Below are 17,047 nucleotides of genomic sequence, written 5' to 3' on the forward strand. Positions count from 1 at the left end.
AGGTAATTCAGCCATTTGATTCAGGCGTGCTGGGTCAGGGACACATCTAAAAGCTGCAGGACACCGGGCCACGAGGCCTGGATTTGAGGACCCCTGCTCTAAAGTCTTCATCAGAGGAGCATCAGGAGGACACAGAAACTTTACCCCTGATTTTTCCTGTTGGCTGCAAACAGCATCAAACATTAATATGTAATCCTGAAGCACCAACCTGAGCCTCTGTTTGAATTCATTTACTCTCAGATCGTGTTTCCATGTTTCCAGCTTTCCTTCCTGTTTCAAATAAACTTTATTAATACAGCAGCTGTTTTCCAGCGTTACTGAGCAAAGCTCTGAAAGCTCTCACACATTCATGCAGAGCTTTTAATGCTTCTCCTCTCTCACGAGCCCACGCTCTGCTGCTCTCACTCACACACACATAAGTGAAGGCTGGGTGATGACCACCTTCATGCTGATGATGGTTTAAGGAGATCCTGGATGTGCAAATCCTGAAGAAGGACCTGAAACCTTCATGTGGAGCCAAAGCTCAAGATAGCTGAAAATAATCAACTCACAGAAGCAGAACTTTACTGAGAGTTAACTTTATTAACTCTACTAGTTTATGCTTTGTGGCGTGTCCTTAGAGGACACACAGAGGACACACAAACTGTGTTTGAAAGTTGAACCCAGGAGAGAGAATTGGCACTTTGTCGGGTTATTGACTATAAACCAGTGTGTGAGGGTTTGGGTGGATGCTGAGAGTGAGTGGGGTTCTGCAGGGTGGCTGACAGCTCAGGGTCTATACGTGCCTCCACCCCCACCTTACACCATCTTCCTCGAAGTTAATCCCCCGGCAGCGGCAGCAGATGGTGCGGGGAGCATCCACGGCTGTGCCCTCAGCAGCTCCTGTAGTTATGATTGCGTGGTTTCAGGCATTAAGTTGGATCAGTGTAATCCACCGCAGCATATGCAGCAGCCAAATCCAGCAGGCAGGAGAACCTTCCTCCAACACTTTTCCTCAACAAATGCTCTCCAAGAGGTCCACGAGGTGTTACCGCGACCGACAACACCCCCACCCCCACCCAGCTGCTGCGTAAACACGTCAGTCCTGCATCCAAACATGTGAAGTCTGCTGTGATCACACTCTCAAAGGTGGGTTTGAATAAAAGGCTAAACTGAGATTTGAAAGGAGAGTTTAATCTCATCCTGCTGACCTCAGACTCACAGAGCTGAGACGTCAGCGCGGCGTAAATGCTACTAAAGCAGACGACCTTTCAACCATACAGCCTCTGAGACTGCAGCCCTTTGCAGACACACATTATGTAACATTAACGGCATCCTGTCATAGAGTTAACAGCTTCATTCTTAGAAATCCACAGCAGGACGGAGAGCTGAGCCTGCAGCCGCAGCTACGGGGGCACCGCCGCCCCAAAGTCAGGAGCTGGACATGAGTTATATCAGGATATCAGGAAGGCAAAACACACACACACACACACACACGAGGTGGAAATGGAATGACATGCAGACACGGAGCTGATGATCACAGAGGAGGGACCTCAGGAGGAGACAACAGACAGGGAGGCACAACTATGAGCTCAAACAGGAAGAGACAGGTGTGCTACGGAGGACAAATTAGGACGTGTGACACACCTGAGGTAGCTGGATGAGAGTCTGTGATATAAGGTAGAAATCTCTGTCCTGATAGAAACTGCTGGGACTGAGACTGTGTCCATGAAGAGGACGCAGTCAGCATCACGTCCTGTAGCACTCAGTCTGACACACTAACACCAGTCTGTGTTCAGTGTTGATGGAGGTCATTAAAGACATGACAGAGACTCACAGAGCTGTTTCATCAGCCTGAAACTCCTCGAACCATCAGCTCACCATCACAAAGTAACAGCCTGTGAAATAATCCATCCATCCATCCATCCATCCATCCATCCATCGCTCCGGGTTCTCATTGGTTGAGAGCTCAGGTGGAGCTCAGCTCTGAGCAGGCAGGAGGAGGACTCAGTGCAAACTGCACTCTCAGCTTTGAGACCTCCACCCAAAGTGCCAACTCCACATTTGTTCTGTAACATATCCACCTCTCTTTCCAAACACATCATCACAGTTTCTTACTGTTCAGCAGTTTGCTGCAAACATTAAATCATGTTCTCCTCCCACAGTTCTGATCTGAAAGCTCCTACAGGCTCATCTGCAGTGATGACCACACCTTCCTGCAGCAGCACCGACTCTGTGTCTCTTTGTTCACTGCTGAGTTTTTAACACTGAGACAGAAACTCTGGAATAAGAACATTAGGAACACTGAAAGAAATGTAACACAATCAGAACAGGAACACAAACCCTCACAGGTTTGATGCTTTGGGACTGAGAGCACCAGTGACGTGCGGTGAGGGTCGTGACTGGTGAGGCACTGACGTCATCACATCAGATTTACAAACATATAGCTTATTCACCATTTGATTGGCAACAGTTGTTTTGTTTAACATTAACATAGTCTGAAGCAAACCTTTTAGCTCCGGTGTTGGTCTTCCTTTAATTATTATCTTCTGCTTCGATTGAAAGTCCAGTTTAGAAAATTCTTTCAGTTGAGTTATGTAATCTTCCATGTTGAACATAAGGCCAAGCAACAGGAAAAACTAACTGGCCTTGCTAACTGTTTATGGTAGCTTGCCGCCGAGGAGTCGTAGAGTCCCTGGGATCACCAGCGCCCCCTACCAAGAGGCACGAGAACTGCGTGCCTCACCTAGTGTCTCTTCGCAGCAGTTTCATGATCGCTCAACACAAGAATGCATTACACACACATACAGTTGTTAATGAAAAAAACAACAAAAAAAAAACTGTGCATTATATACACCAGCTAAAATATAGAAATTTAGTTCATATAGTAAAAGTGTTAGAACATTTTAATAGCCACATGCAAAAGGAAAGTAATCCGGTCTCACTGCATAGCATGCCAGCACAGTTAGTAGTCATTGGCAATGACTATACTGAGCCGCACCACGGATTGCGCAATCCGTGGTGCGGCTCGCCGGGCTGGTGCCTCACCGTTCGTCTCTTAGTATTTGACCGGCAAATGCAAAAATTCAGCGATTTTGAAAAAACTAATCTAAAAATGGTGTAGTTAAATGGAAAAGAACTTTAAAATACAAATCACTGAATGAATATAACCATTTAATTTATTTTTTAATTTTATATTTCCACGATGACAGGTGAGGCCGTGCCTCACCTGCCTCCCCTGACTGCACGTCACTGGAGAGCACGTTGTCCAGTCTGCTGACCTCAGCTCTGAGAGCCGGGACATCAGCACTTTGGCCACTGCTCATTCGTGCTTTTCCATACAGACTGTTTACCTGCAGCCAATCAGAGCCGACCTAACCAGGACCAGCTGAAGGAACTCCAAACCACCTAAAGGTCTGCAGGTGTGCAGACAGAGAGTCTGGTCTGATTAATGGAAGCCTGTGCTCCCCTTCAGGACCTGCACAGAGTTCACAAGGAAGCAAACCACACACTTCCATACACACTCCAGCACCGAGCATGGAAAAGCGCCACTCTGGACCTGAAGCTGCATTACAGCTGAACTGCAGTCAGATAACTGATGTTTTAATAAAACATAAAAAATCAGAATGTTGTTACATTTTTCCTTTTAAGAAGAAACAACAACCTTCTTCTTTTATTTTCAGACTAGAATACAAACTAATTATACTTATTCACACCTTTGTTCTTTGTTCTTGATAAGGTGGGGAGAAGTCCCAAATTGGTTTCACCTGAAACTGTAATGAGCCACGCCTCCTGTCACACCTTGGCACAAAAGAGGGTCACAACCACCTCCAGGGGACCACGCCCACTGGGGATTTAAATACCTGGGTCTCTCCACCTTTCAAGAAACAAAAAGAAGTGCAGTGGCCCTTTTTTGAAGCTCCAGAGACCACCATGATCTGGACGACTGAGAACCTGCACAGACCTGTACTTATTAACCTCTCCTCAAATATATATTATGGACTTACAGCTTTGCATGATTCACAGTGCAAAATAATCCTTCTTTATGTGATACTGGGCCAGTGTGCAGTGCTGCAGTTCATCCTCCATCTGAAACAAACTGCTTTAGCTCCTCCCTCTTTAAACCAACTACTTTTCATTGGCTGCCCCTAACAAACTGAAGGCGGGGGGGGGGGGGGGGGGGGGGGGGGGGGGGGACTTCTGTGCCTGGGATGACCATTTAAGGGCCATACCCTCTTTATGACATCGTGTTTAGAGCAATCTGCAGCCTGAGATGAGTTATGCACCCACTGGACGAGTGTGTCCAAAATTCTGCCTGATACGTACAAACAGGCACATTTGGATGGATGGATGAGGCACATTATTATGCATTCAGTGTCTTATATTTAATAGTGATTAAAGGATTAATTTATGCACAGTAACACAAAGACAGGTGGCAGAGCTGAAGCTGCTCAGATCTTCAGTGGGAGTGAGCAGGATGGATGGGATTAGAAATGAGTCCATCAGAGGGACAGCTCAGAGGCAGAGAGGCTGAGATGGTTTGCAGAGGAGGGAGGGAGGAGATACTGGAGCTGCAGGCAGGAGGAGAGCACAGAGGAGGTTCATGGAAGCAGGGAAGGAGGACATGCAGAGGGCTAGTGTGACAGAGGATAGGGGAAGACGGAGGAAGAGGCAGATGATCTGCTGTGGTGCCCCCTAAAGGGAGCAGCCGGAAGAAGAAGAACTGAGCAGTTTATGCTCATAAGCTTAATGGGACAAATATTCTGTTCAGTTTTGGGCATCAACCAGTTAATAATTTTCACAAATGTTTGTTATAACCCCAAAGCAGCTGTTCCAGAAAGGGGTTATATGAAAACCAATAAACCAATAAACCATTTTAAAAACAGTGAAACATGTTAAAAATGTGGAGATGTAGGGTTTGTTGGGGCTCTGGTAGATCTCATAATTGTCCACCAGGGGGCGCTGCAGGATTTCTGCAGACGCTGCCGCTCTGCTGTGGGGGAGGTTTGTTTTTTGGATGGCTGGATTTTGGTGTGAGAGCAGCCAGGCTGTCATACTTTGTTGATTCATTTGCTGTAAAATCCTGTAAAATGAGCATTAATTGTTGAGTTGGTTGTTTCTGAGGATCTTTGTTTGCAAAGGTTAAATTTTCTGTCCCCGTCTCACAGGTTCGACTCTGCACGTGAAATTTTACATTAAGATGAGAACGATGACATTTGGGCGCGCGCTCTTAACGCTCCAGCAGTTTCGGTCCCCTCCGGACTGTTTTAAGCTGGGATGTGTTGTTTCATCTGCCGATGCAAAGCAGACTGAGTGTGTGTGTGTGTGTGTGTGTGTGTGTGTGTGTGTGTGTCCTGCATGTCTGGCGTTACTCAGAGAGAAACAGTTGGATTTGATGATTCACTGCTGGGGTTGTGAAACATCACGCTAACCTGGTGGTGTGTGTGTGTGTGTATGGGGGGGGGGGGGGGGGGGGGGGGGGCTCGTCTTCTGCCTGCACTAATTTTAAGTTATCCCCGGTTGCCATGGTTACTGCATCCCACAATGAAAGAGCTGAGTTTGCACTGAGTCGCCGACCTCGACCCCGTCCTCCATCTCGTTCAGTGAAAGTCACCGAGCGGAGCCGAGAGCGAAAAACGCCTGAAAATAAAAAGGATGTGAAGGCCGGGAGTACGGAGGCCCAGCAGTGACAAACATTCACTCTGAGCTTTATTAAATACAAAATACATATATGCCATTAATGTCACTGTAAAACTGTTATTAACAGGACTGTGAAATCTGTTTTTATATGAATGTATTTGTATTGTATATGTAATATGTGATGCTTTATTTCATTTTATTTGGTTATTCATTCATTTTAAGCATTACAAACTGCTTCATATTTATGGTATTATTTTATTTTATTTTTATTTAGCAAAATATTTTTTACACTGAATTTTTGGAAAACAAAATTTTTTTCACAATTTTTGTAAATTTTTTGAGCTTTTTTTGCAGAATTTTAATCTTAGTTAATATCAGATTATATATGAATCTTAATTTGTTTAGAAACCAGTATTTAGTTGTTTGTCCCATTTATTAATTTATTTTCATTTAAAACATTTCAAACTGCTTTTTCTGCATGAAACTGTGAAAATTCAAAAAATCCTTAATTGAAATGAAAAAAGAGCAGAACACTTTTATTTTAATTAAATAAAAATATATTTTCATACTTTACTATATTTTTATTTAAACAACTGTATCTTTATAATTTACTGAATTTTATTTATGGTCAAAAATCATACATGCTGCCTCCTGTTTATGGAATACTTATGTTTGATTTTTATTTTAAAATAAGACGGTGAGAAACCCTTTCTGCACAAAGACTTAGAAAAATCTGAACTCTTTGTTTCTTTCATAATGTTTAAGTGTTTTTGCAGAATTTGAATAATTAAGCAGTGATTTAATCTAATTCAACAATAAAGCGGTAAATAAATATGTTTAATAATGCTGCAGTTTAACAGTAAAAATCTGTCATTTTCTCACTGCTGTAACAAAGTAAATTAAATAAATGTACAGAGAAGTTTTTTGGTAACATCTCCTCTGATGTACCGACTGTTCAAACGCACTGCGGCCCCAAACGGAGCAGGTGAGGCAGCCCGACCTGGTTTCCACCACAGACCTCTGCTGACCTCCAGCTGTGAGGAGCCAGATCACCGACTTAATGACAGACTCTGCAAATCCCAGCGGGACGCGTCGGGACCGCAGGACTGAGCCTCGCCGACGTGTTTCTGCACCCATCACACAAAGAAAAGCTTTAAAAGGATCTGCACACACACACACACACACGCTCAGCTCGATGCATAAATTGACTGTATCCAAATGTGTTTTCACACCCAGAGATGGTCTGGCTGCTTGCTGCTTGGAATCATGGGAAATCTGACAGTGACGGGCAGCCGAGAAAAGGCCCGCAGCTGTCAGAGTATCTCTACAAAAATACCCGCATTGGTTTCAAAGATTAAATCAGCATCAGGAGAGCAGACAAAGGTAGTTTCTGCTGTTCTCTCTGAGCCCCGTTCAGCTCCAAATCAGTGCCATTAGAATTAAAATCAGCTAAAAGAAGCTCCAGCTCTGCTGTACTCTGATATTCCCACAGGGCTGTGCAAGCTCTGAATTCTGTGTATTTATGGAGATTTCTTTCTGATAATATCTTTAGGAACTGAAAGTCACACAGAATGATGTCAATATGTGCTCCATGTTCAGATCTGGCTGAGTTATACCCCCTGAGAAGGATTTCGGACTCAGATTTCACAGGGAGATGATGTTAATCCCATCCAAAAGCGGCTATAGATGTGTTTCTGATGGCGCTTCATCTCTGGAAAAAAAATCAGGGTAAACTGTTAATCCTATCTTCTTAATATCTCCTGTGCATTTATATCTTAGGGGTTTGTTTTAGCCTGCAGCCTCCAGCAGACAGTGGGTCAAACTGCAAAGCAGCAGAAAACTTCTCTGCAGTTGTAGAGACGCGTGCACGGGCTCTCTGTTGCATAAAGTCTCTCGTGCTTGTGTAACACTGCGATCACTCAGAGCCCCGTCCAAGTCAATAAGTTCAAAAGAGTGTACGCTAGCAAGCTACAGAGCAGCCCTGCAAACCAACCAGTGCATTTATTCATAAAAAATAAGTAAAAAAGTGATGGTTTGTTTATGTAAAAAACATAAACAGACTATCACTTCAGACTCAGCATCACACACAGCAACTAATGCAAGACTAAGAGTCGTGCTTTTCCACATTCACAGGCTGTCTACAGGACATTTCAGCAGCTTTTTCCCTCTACAGTCACGACCAACTTGATACACACGAAGAAAAATATATTACAAATTGTAATTATTAAGCCGTTTTTCATTAAACTCGCCTCTTCCAGTTTCAGACAGAAACAAACAAGGCCTTCTTCCACTAATGTACCAGAACACTGGTGGATTAAACTGAGGCCTAAACATCGGCAACTTCTCAAGCGACAGCTTCCAGGGCTGAAATGTGAAGCCACCGCTGAAGCTCCAAAAGCTGCAGTTCCTCTGGGGTCCAGCAGGGGCGCCACAGTGAGTCAGTCCCCATAGACTCCCATGTTAAAACTGCCCGGCAGAAATAAACATGTTTACAGCCTGATACAGAAACTGCTTTGGTCTCTGTGGATAATTTCCATAACAGCTGCAGAGCTACATGTTTAAATAAAGTTTGCATTATTAGGGGTGTGGCCTCTTTGACTGACAGGTGGATTGCTGTCTGCCAGGCTTCACCTGAGCTAACTGGAGTCCCTGAACTGGACCTCTGGACTGTGTTAGTGCTGTTGGAGCCTTTTGGATTTTTTTTTTTCATTTTTGGCCACAGCAGCTTTTATTCACAGTAGAGAGACAGGAAATGGGGGGAGGACACGGAGAAGGACACGCGGGGACACTGGCGACAGGCCGGGACTCGAGCCTGCACCACCCACACCACAACGCGGCATATGTATGTGGTCGCCAGCTTTACCACGAAACCACCTGGGCGCCCCTTTTGGAGCATTTTTAATGCAATTATCTGACCAATAACATGAAGTGTCTGAGTCTGTGTGATGCTCCCATACAGTCTGTAGATGCAGCTTGATAACCAACAATTTAGCACCACATCCTCTCATTCTAATATGATATCTCCACACTCCAACAACTCAACATGATTTTGGCCAAAAGTGTTCATATACAGATGTTCTCCAAGAAAGTTGTGATAGAAGAAAACAAAAATTCACAAATGTGACTGGATGCTGCCTCATCAACATCTGAACCAAGCCTGCAGAAATGTAATCTGTTAATTGTTGTTCAGGCATTTCTTTCAAAACCACACATGTAAACCTCATGAACAAACGTCAGGGCAACCACACAATTCATCTTCTGGACACAATAAAGATATATACAAAAATTCATGGAAAACCATCCAAAAGTTCCTGAGATATTTTAGTCTGAATCAAAGTGGAGGATCAACCAGCCACCAAGCAACCAAGCAAGCAACGAAGAAGAAGAACTGTATTTGTCACATACATGCAGTGAAATTCAGTCTCTGCATTTAACCCATCACACATGGAGTCTGCAGCACAGACAGCACAACGTGGAGCAGTGGGCAGCTACAAAGTGCCCAGGGAGCAACACGCAACCAACCAGCTAACCCAGCATCCTCAGAGTCATAGTGGAAAAACAAAGTTTTCTTTCTTTCAAGAAGTGGAATAGAGAATAGAGTTACTGGTGTTATTAATATTCTCAAAATGTTACTATAACCCCTGAAATGTTGATACACGGTGATCTTCCTAATGTCCTGTGGGGGTCTGCTGCTGAGGCTGAAACTGCACATGTAAACAGTACAGTTACAGGTGAACATGAGCTCTCATTTGGTTTGTAAAATGTTCCTGTTCAGTGAGCAGAAGTATTTTTTTCTTTCTGCTCCAGTTCATTCTCTGCTTATTTAACGGCCTGAGATGAATGAAAGAACATTCGGCGCTGCTCGGCGTCGACGCAGCCCACGACTTCACACCCTCATCCTCTCTGAGAGCGAAGTGTGATGGAGACGAGCTGCATCGAGACGGTCTGCAGAGTCATGAACTGATTCCATCCAACAGGCTCTGCAGAACCTCACGGCACCGAAATCACCAAACCAGCCCTGCAACTTTCATCGTTTTTACTCAGCGTATCACTTAAAAAGAACAAAATGGAAGCTCTGCAGGAGATATTTGATTTATTTTTAGCTGAATGCAAAATACTATCTGAACCGACTCTGTGAGGAATTACAGGCAGTATTCCAAAGGGAGAAAATGTGGCTTCATTTAACTGGAAATATACACATTTAATAAGCTAAACCAGTAAACCAGGGGTGGGCAACTCCAGGCCTCGAGGGCCGGTGTCCTGCATCTTTTAGATGTGTTCCTGAGCCAACACACCTGAATCACATATAGAAGTCATTAGCAGGACTCTGGAGAACTTGACTGCATACTGAGGAGGTAATTCAGCCATAATTCAGGTGTGTTGGATCAGGGACACATCTAAAACCTGCAGGACACTGGACCACGAGGCCTGGGATTGCTCACCCCTGCAGTAAACGATGGTATATTTACCGGGTTGATTATTCAAGAAATTGTGATGAGTCTTACTTTTTTGACAATTAATTCCAAGCATGAATTTAATGAGAAATTTAAATTTTACAGCCTCATAAAGAGATTGAAATCAGCCCAAAACACAGTGTGAATAAATGTTGCTTAATCACTGTTTTACTTTACAAATACATGAAATGTGTGTAACGTGAGAGGGTTCACCTGCAGAGACTCACTGACTGACTAAAGCACGGGCTGGTTTTGGCCAAATGTTACAACAAACCTGATATCTGAGCATTATTAGATGGATCGGTGTCTGAGCCGAGGCGCCACACTCATCAGACTCAGCCAAATGTGCAGATGTGGGCATCTAGCTGCAAACCACCACCGCTGTTCTGATGGTCGCTGGACAGAGATGATCTCCTTTACTCTACTTTTAGATACTAATGAAGACAGATGTTTGAGAGGAGTAAAAGAGGCCATCTATCTCCAAGGACCATCACTGAACAGAGGTGGTGGCCTATGACACCAACTATCAGCCGCTTGTAACGGTCTTCAGATCCTTTCAGAGGGGATTCAGCTGCTCACACCTTTAATGACTCAACAGCTCTGCTGTACCTGAGACTCAATATCAGCTGTTAGAAGAGAAAAAAAACCTGCCAGGTGAACCTAAAAAGAAGCACTTAAGATGACTGAGAACCTACACAGAGACCTGCAGATGTGGGTCACATCTGGGCCAAACAGTGATGTCTATGTGGCCATTATCAGCCTCCTGCTTGGTGGTGAACATAGTGGAGAACTTAACAGTAAAATATCTGCATCATGGAAATGGTCAAGTTTGCAAAGCACTGCCATCTCATACAGTACATGTAAGGTGACCTCTAACCTTGGTGTCATAGGATATGAGCACCTGTAAAGGACAAATAAACTCACCAGGTAGCCATAATTTATCAACATGCAGCGTTAGCTTGTATTTTAACAGATCTGGGGCAGAAACACGACAAGTAAAAGTGAAAGTGAAAGAAAGTCCATTTGGCAAACAAAGATATGCTTCAGTAGATGAAAGTTCAACCAATAAAAACAGCCTTAACTCTAAAACCAGAAACCAGTGGTCTAACAAACTCCTTCTTCACAGCTCAGGTTCCAAAGGTCCACTGATCACCTCCTAAAGAGGAAGCTTTGGGCTGAGCAGCAGTACTGGGATAAGATGGTGATGGTGAGACCAAAACAGAGTGAATCCTGGACTGAAATCTGTCAATAGTTTCAGCTATAGTTCTTCTAAAGTTCTTCTGCCCTCCAGTGAGTGTCCAGCCATGAAAAAATATTTTAATAAGTTCACTTTGATGCAAAGATTTCAAAGAGGGGCATTTCAAAGTTCAGGTGCAACAAATGAAATAAATATGATAATGCTGGTTTCAGAGTGTAAAAGCATGTGAAACAAAAAGACTGGATGAACCAGGGTTTTAAAGTAAAGTCTTATTTGGCTTCTTGTAGCATCAATGGAATCAAACACAGCAGAGTTCAATCTGCTGTTCAGCAGATTCATAAATTAATAAAAAGTTCCCATCCTTCAGTAACGAGTTATGAACCCAAATCATCTACAAATTCTCAGGAGAATCAAACGATCAGGCAGCAGCAAAGACTGAGAACATCGAGCTGCATTAACAAAGGTGCAATCAGAGCAGTGTTTTCAGCATTCGTGTCATTTTCAGTGGGATCTTCAGTTACCGTCAGCGTGAAGGATGTTTACAAAGAGCTCAGAAGATCAAAAATCAGAAACGAGGGATGAGACTGAATCTGAATCAGCTGCTGGATACACAATAACTGGAGGGAGCAGCAGAGGAGGCGGAGGCTCCCATCTCATCGACCTCCATCAGTGCTGACACACATCTGTGACAGCATCCTCTGCGCTCCACCTCGAGGTCAATTGGAAGCCTCATCGTTAAAGATGGCTGCCCTATGAAACTCAATCAAGCGAGGCCCTCTGCGATTGGCTGCCGGGAGACCCCGCCTCCTGTGCCCGCCATTGGTGGGCCGTGACACCAACAGCAGCTCCACTCCAGTTACTACAAACAGCACACACACACACACACACACACACACACTGTGTCTATTTATATCCGGGGTTAGACATGGTGAATATTATTACTGAGTAATTAAATCTGTGAGTTCATGCATGACTGATGTGGCACATGGAGTCAAACGTGCTGCTGCATCCCGTCAGCTGAGAAAATAAAAAAATAGAAACAGATTTATGTGACGCAGTTGTGCCACCTCGTCTGTGGATAATGAATCAGGATTTTCCCTCTTTAAGCCCCTAAAAATAGCTGCCACATTCAGGAAGGGGGTCCAACGCTGTCCAGAGCCACTGAACCAGCTCTTTGTGCCATCATATTTCATTATTACAACACTACATTAGGCTGCTTCACACAGTGATATCTGGTCTAAATCAATAGAAGCCTGAAGTGCTGTTTTGAGTTAATAGTACATCAGGATATCCAGTAATTGGTTAGATTTTGCACAGATGGCACATTTTCCATCCTAATATGGCTGCTAATGAATTTTCTGCCTCATCAGAGCAAAACGTGTTAACTCGTCAGACGCGTGGCGTTCCACAGAAAAGGAAAACGAGGCCCTTCGTGCGTGACCTCAGATGTTTGACGGTGATCGGGACAGACTGTGGCTGGAAAAGATCCGCCTCGCTTTGACAACTGTACATCCAGTCCTCAATAAACCGCTGATGTGGGTGGACGGCGGAGCCTCCACGGGCCTCACACAGGCCTCCTTCACTGACACCAAAAAGGCCTCGGGGCCTTCCTCGTGTCAGCGCAAACATCCTCATCCCCGTTCTCTGATCCTGAAGGTGATGCACCGAAAAACTGTGATGAAGATGTCAGAGTATTGAAAGCTTTATTTATAAACGGTGGGCTCCTCGTAGCTTCCAATCTACGACCTTATCGATGGAAACTTGTTCTTTCTTTGTCCCATAACTGGACCTATTTCCTGTTCCTCTGCACTGCTGGATGCTCGTATTAAACACGAGCAGTTTATATTATAATGATGAGCTCAGTGTATGTACAGTAATCCCTGTGAGCCCAAACCTCAGGCTGCTCAAAACACTCTGTTTATCACAGTTTTTTACTCTCTTTGACCTGTATGATGTCACAGAGAGAGCACAGAAGCACCACCCTCTTTCCAAGGGGCAGCCAATGAGAAAGACGTTTTCTTAATGGGGAGGGGCTGAAGCAGTGCATTTCAGACAGGATGAACTGAGGTGTGGCACCGAGGCCCAGTGTAAGGTAAAGAACAGAGATTCATACAAAGCTGCTCCACATGATCCCTGAAATAAAACATGGAGGTGGAAAAGAGCAGAATAGATCACAAATAAATGTCAAAGTTTCTCATTTTCCATCTAAATTGATCGACAGTGAGTCTGTGCTGCTTTTATAAGAACACAAATCACAAATTTTTTCTTTGATGAACTGATATCAAATAATCATCGTGCAGAGGATTTCCTGCAGAGATGAAATATCAGAGCATGTATGATCAGAATTCATAACCACACGTGTTCGGAGCTCACGTCCAGGACGTCGGGTGAGTTTATGGATTAAAGTCTTCTAAACCAACAATGTGTTTGTTGTTCTTTAATACTTCCTGTCTACGACCCGGTGCCAAACACATCACTTCCTACAGCAGATCAGCTGCTCCGGCTCCCTCCCACAGTCCAAAGACATATTTAAGGTGATTCTAAATTGGTTGCAGGTGTGAATCGCTGACCTTGTGGGTGTGAACAGCATCCTTGCCCAGCATCAGCTGGGAGACACCTCTGCACCCCCCCCTCCCCCCTTCCCCCCAAGATGGATAAGCAGTGAAAACAGAGGCTCAGAAATGTCCTCAAACAGCTGGGCACTGTAGTGACCTTTAGGTCAGAACTATTTCCAGCAGCGGATTAACCCAAATTTGGAGCTGTAGTGAAAGATTTTGGTCACACACAAAAATGCTTTAAATCCTGTAAACACAACCATCGATGTTACATGTTTGTGCGTTAGCGCTTCGGCGGGAGTGAAGAAAACAAACAGAATGTGCTGCTGCTGAACGTAAAGAAGAAAACGTGGGCATCGCTACACTTCCCACAAACCGAGACGGGTTGGTTCCCAAACTCTTCAGAGCTGCATGAACGAGTTCGAGCAGAGTCTGTCAGGGTGAAGCAGACAGGAAATCACAGCTGAGCACCAAAGCTGGAGCCAAAGTCCTAACAAACATGCAGACAAATATTCTGCCAGACTTACAGAGTCTGCTTTGTGTACATGCAAGAAGGTTAGTGAACTTTTCCTGTTACAGGTAATATTTGTGGTGGGAATACTGAATGTAGTCCCATTCAGCCTGGAGCCTGAGACAACAACAAGGTAACACAACTAGAGCAGATCGCCTCAAAAACGCACAAATCAGCCATAAAAGTCACCAAAATGAGCAAAACAGGTGCAAGAAGATGATGACAAAGAGACAGAGAACAGCCCCACAGCAAACAGGCAGACTGAGACACTAAATGATTACAAAGGCACAGTGAAACAGTGTTATAGGATAAATCTGAGCATATCTGCAGGATTTCAGCTCTCGCTCAATGAAATGAGAGAAAATTAAATAAAAACAGCCGAGGGTTAAAAGTTAAGCAGCTGAAACGGCATCACGAAGGCATCTGACATTTTGTAAATGTAGGTGTTGTGCTCTTATGTAAGTGCATTAGACACATCAGTAGCTTCTGCTTCCAAAGACAGCACTGCCACTGGGAAAATAAGGTAGGACTTTATGAAACCGTGGTTTGTGTAGGTTGGATATCTGATTGGCTGCGAGCACCGTCCCCATCATCACTCTGAGCGGCGGCGTAGGTGCCGTGACGCCCCGTGGCCGACGGTTACGGTGCCGCGCTCAAAGCAGATGATGCAGAAGTGATGGCAGCAGCCGCTCATGTGGAAACGCTGCATTAAGTCGGTCTGGTTAGATAACTTTGGACTGATGCCTCTTTGTTTGCTTGTTTTCTGCTTATTTGATTTTTCTCTCCTTGCTTGCAGAAGCACAACTGTCAAAGTGCTGAAATTCATCAGATACCAAAAATAGTCCTCAATAAAAAGGTTTGCGCAGCATTTTTATTCCCGTCACTGTGAACCTTATCGCCCTTGTTTGGTTCCACACCTGATCAAACATCTTCAAATCAATTTTTAAAGCCACTTTTTTGATTTGCTTATTGATTTCAGATATAAACTAATGCTGTGGAACTGCTTAAAGCTGATGTGAGGACATGCAGTCAGAACAAGCAGAATCTGAGCTTCATAAAGGTGCTGAGGAATGAGACTGCACAGGCTGCTCGGATACGAGGTTTCAGGAAAGCTCAGAGTGCAGAGGATCTGCCCCTCATGGTTTCAGGAAGGTCACCTCAGCTTCTTATGATGCAGTCCAGCATCAGCCCATCCATACACCCCGACCTCCACCATGACCTCCACCTTACTGCAGCCACAGCTCTGTAAGTTTCACTCCTCTGCAGACGCCTCGAAACGGATACTTCAATCTCCATAAAATCATTAAAAATCATAATTAATGACATCAGAACATCTTAGGATATCTGCCATGGAAACGGGACGGGCACAAGAAACAGAACCATTAAAGTTTACCCAGAATGCATCTGTGAGGTACGGACGCTGCTCAGAGAACAAACTGGGACTCTCAGAGCGGCTGTAAAACTGATTTGGTTTCTAACTGAGCTTAATCGTGTTTTAAAACCCTGAGATCTGAATGTTGATATCTGCTGTACTCGTGGAGTTATGAGAAGTCAGAAATGCTGGAAAAAATTAAAAAGCATCAGCTGATCCCGAGGAGGTCACAGAGGAACTTCTCTCTGATTTGGTTACAGATGACAAACATGTGCTCCACATTTGATCACCCAAACTGAGGCTGAACGACAGCTGCTCTTATTCTGTGGTTATTATAAAATCGTGGCTGCTTCAGGAATTAAATAATTCAAATATTTCAAAATAAAATATTTCAAAATAAAAGACATGAATGTTGTCAGTCCACGGCTTCTTCGTCCTCCTGTTCCTTCAGCATGTAACAGCATCACAGAGAAATAATTATTTATGCTTCTTCAGCAGATCAAACTTCTGATTTTCTCCTTCCCTCTGAGCACCACAGGAAACCTGCTTCTTTGCATTCATACATTCATTACGCACAGAGTTGATTTGTGAGGACGAGTCGGCGTGGAGGTGATGTTATTGTGAATGTTGACCCCCCCTCAAGTTAGTCTGATGATCAGGAAACAGCAGCAGAGTTTATCCAGGAAGGAGATGGCAGCGGAGGGCGGGGACAACGAGAGGGATTAATTAGCATTCTCAGCAGAGTTTACATATATTTGATTAATTCGAGCCCTCACAATGCTTTCCATTTTAAAGTTAACTGCTCTTCTCCGGGGCTAGACAATTAGGTTGCATAAGCTCATCTGAGTCTTACATTTCCATGTCACAGACCTCGAGCCAGCTGAGCAGCTCAGCTGAAAACCCTTAATTATCACACGCCAATGAGGCAATCATTTTCTATTTACTCATGAACTCTCTGCTGTGCTCAGGGCTGCAGTTAATGACCCGGTACAGCCCAGGTTTAAAATAACCCACGTGAACTCCACGTCGGCGTCTTTTTTACATAATTGTAGGTGTGCATTCACTCGGGCTGCAGGGCTTTAGATAACATGCTGCTGGATCAGTAATGCAAAGCCTGTTGGGATCACACCAAGCAGGAAGCAGAGCTGACGAACAAAAGGTGAGCTTTAACTCTGAGCTGCAGCCCAAACCACAAACTCAGGAAACAGCAGCACACAAAACGCTGCAAGCAGACTGACAACAAACAAAGAGAGCACAGGACAACAATCCAGGACACACACATGTGAACGCACACATGCCAACACAACCAGAAGCAACAAGAAAATAGAGGAACCAAAA

At 44.2% G+C, this 17,047-nt stretch overlaps 1 protein-coding gene across 2 annotated transcripts in view; it reads right to left on the reverse strand.

The window, feature by feature from the left end:
• The window catches only part of LOC115773688 (potassium voltage-gated channel subfamily A member 1), a 148,944-nt gene that overhangs the window by 115,106 nt on the left and 16,791 nt on the right, over nt 1–17,047 (reverse strand). The gene's annotated exons all lie outside the window — the stretch shown is intronic.

Source organism: Archocentrus centrarchus, chromosome 23 (genome assembly GCF_007364275.1).
Source record: "Archocentrus centrarchus isolate MPI-CPG fArcCen1 chromosome 23, fArcCen1, whole genome shotgun sequence".
NCBI classification, from domain to species: Eukaryota; Metazoa; Chordata; class Actinopteri; order Cichliformes; family Cichlidae; genus Archocentrus; species Archocentrus centrarchus.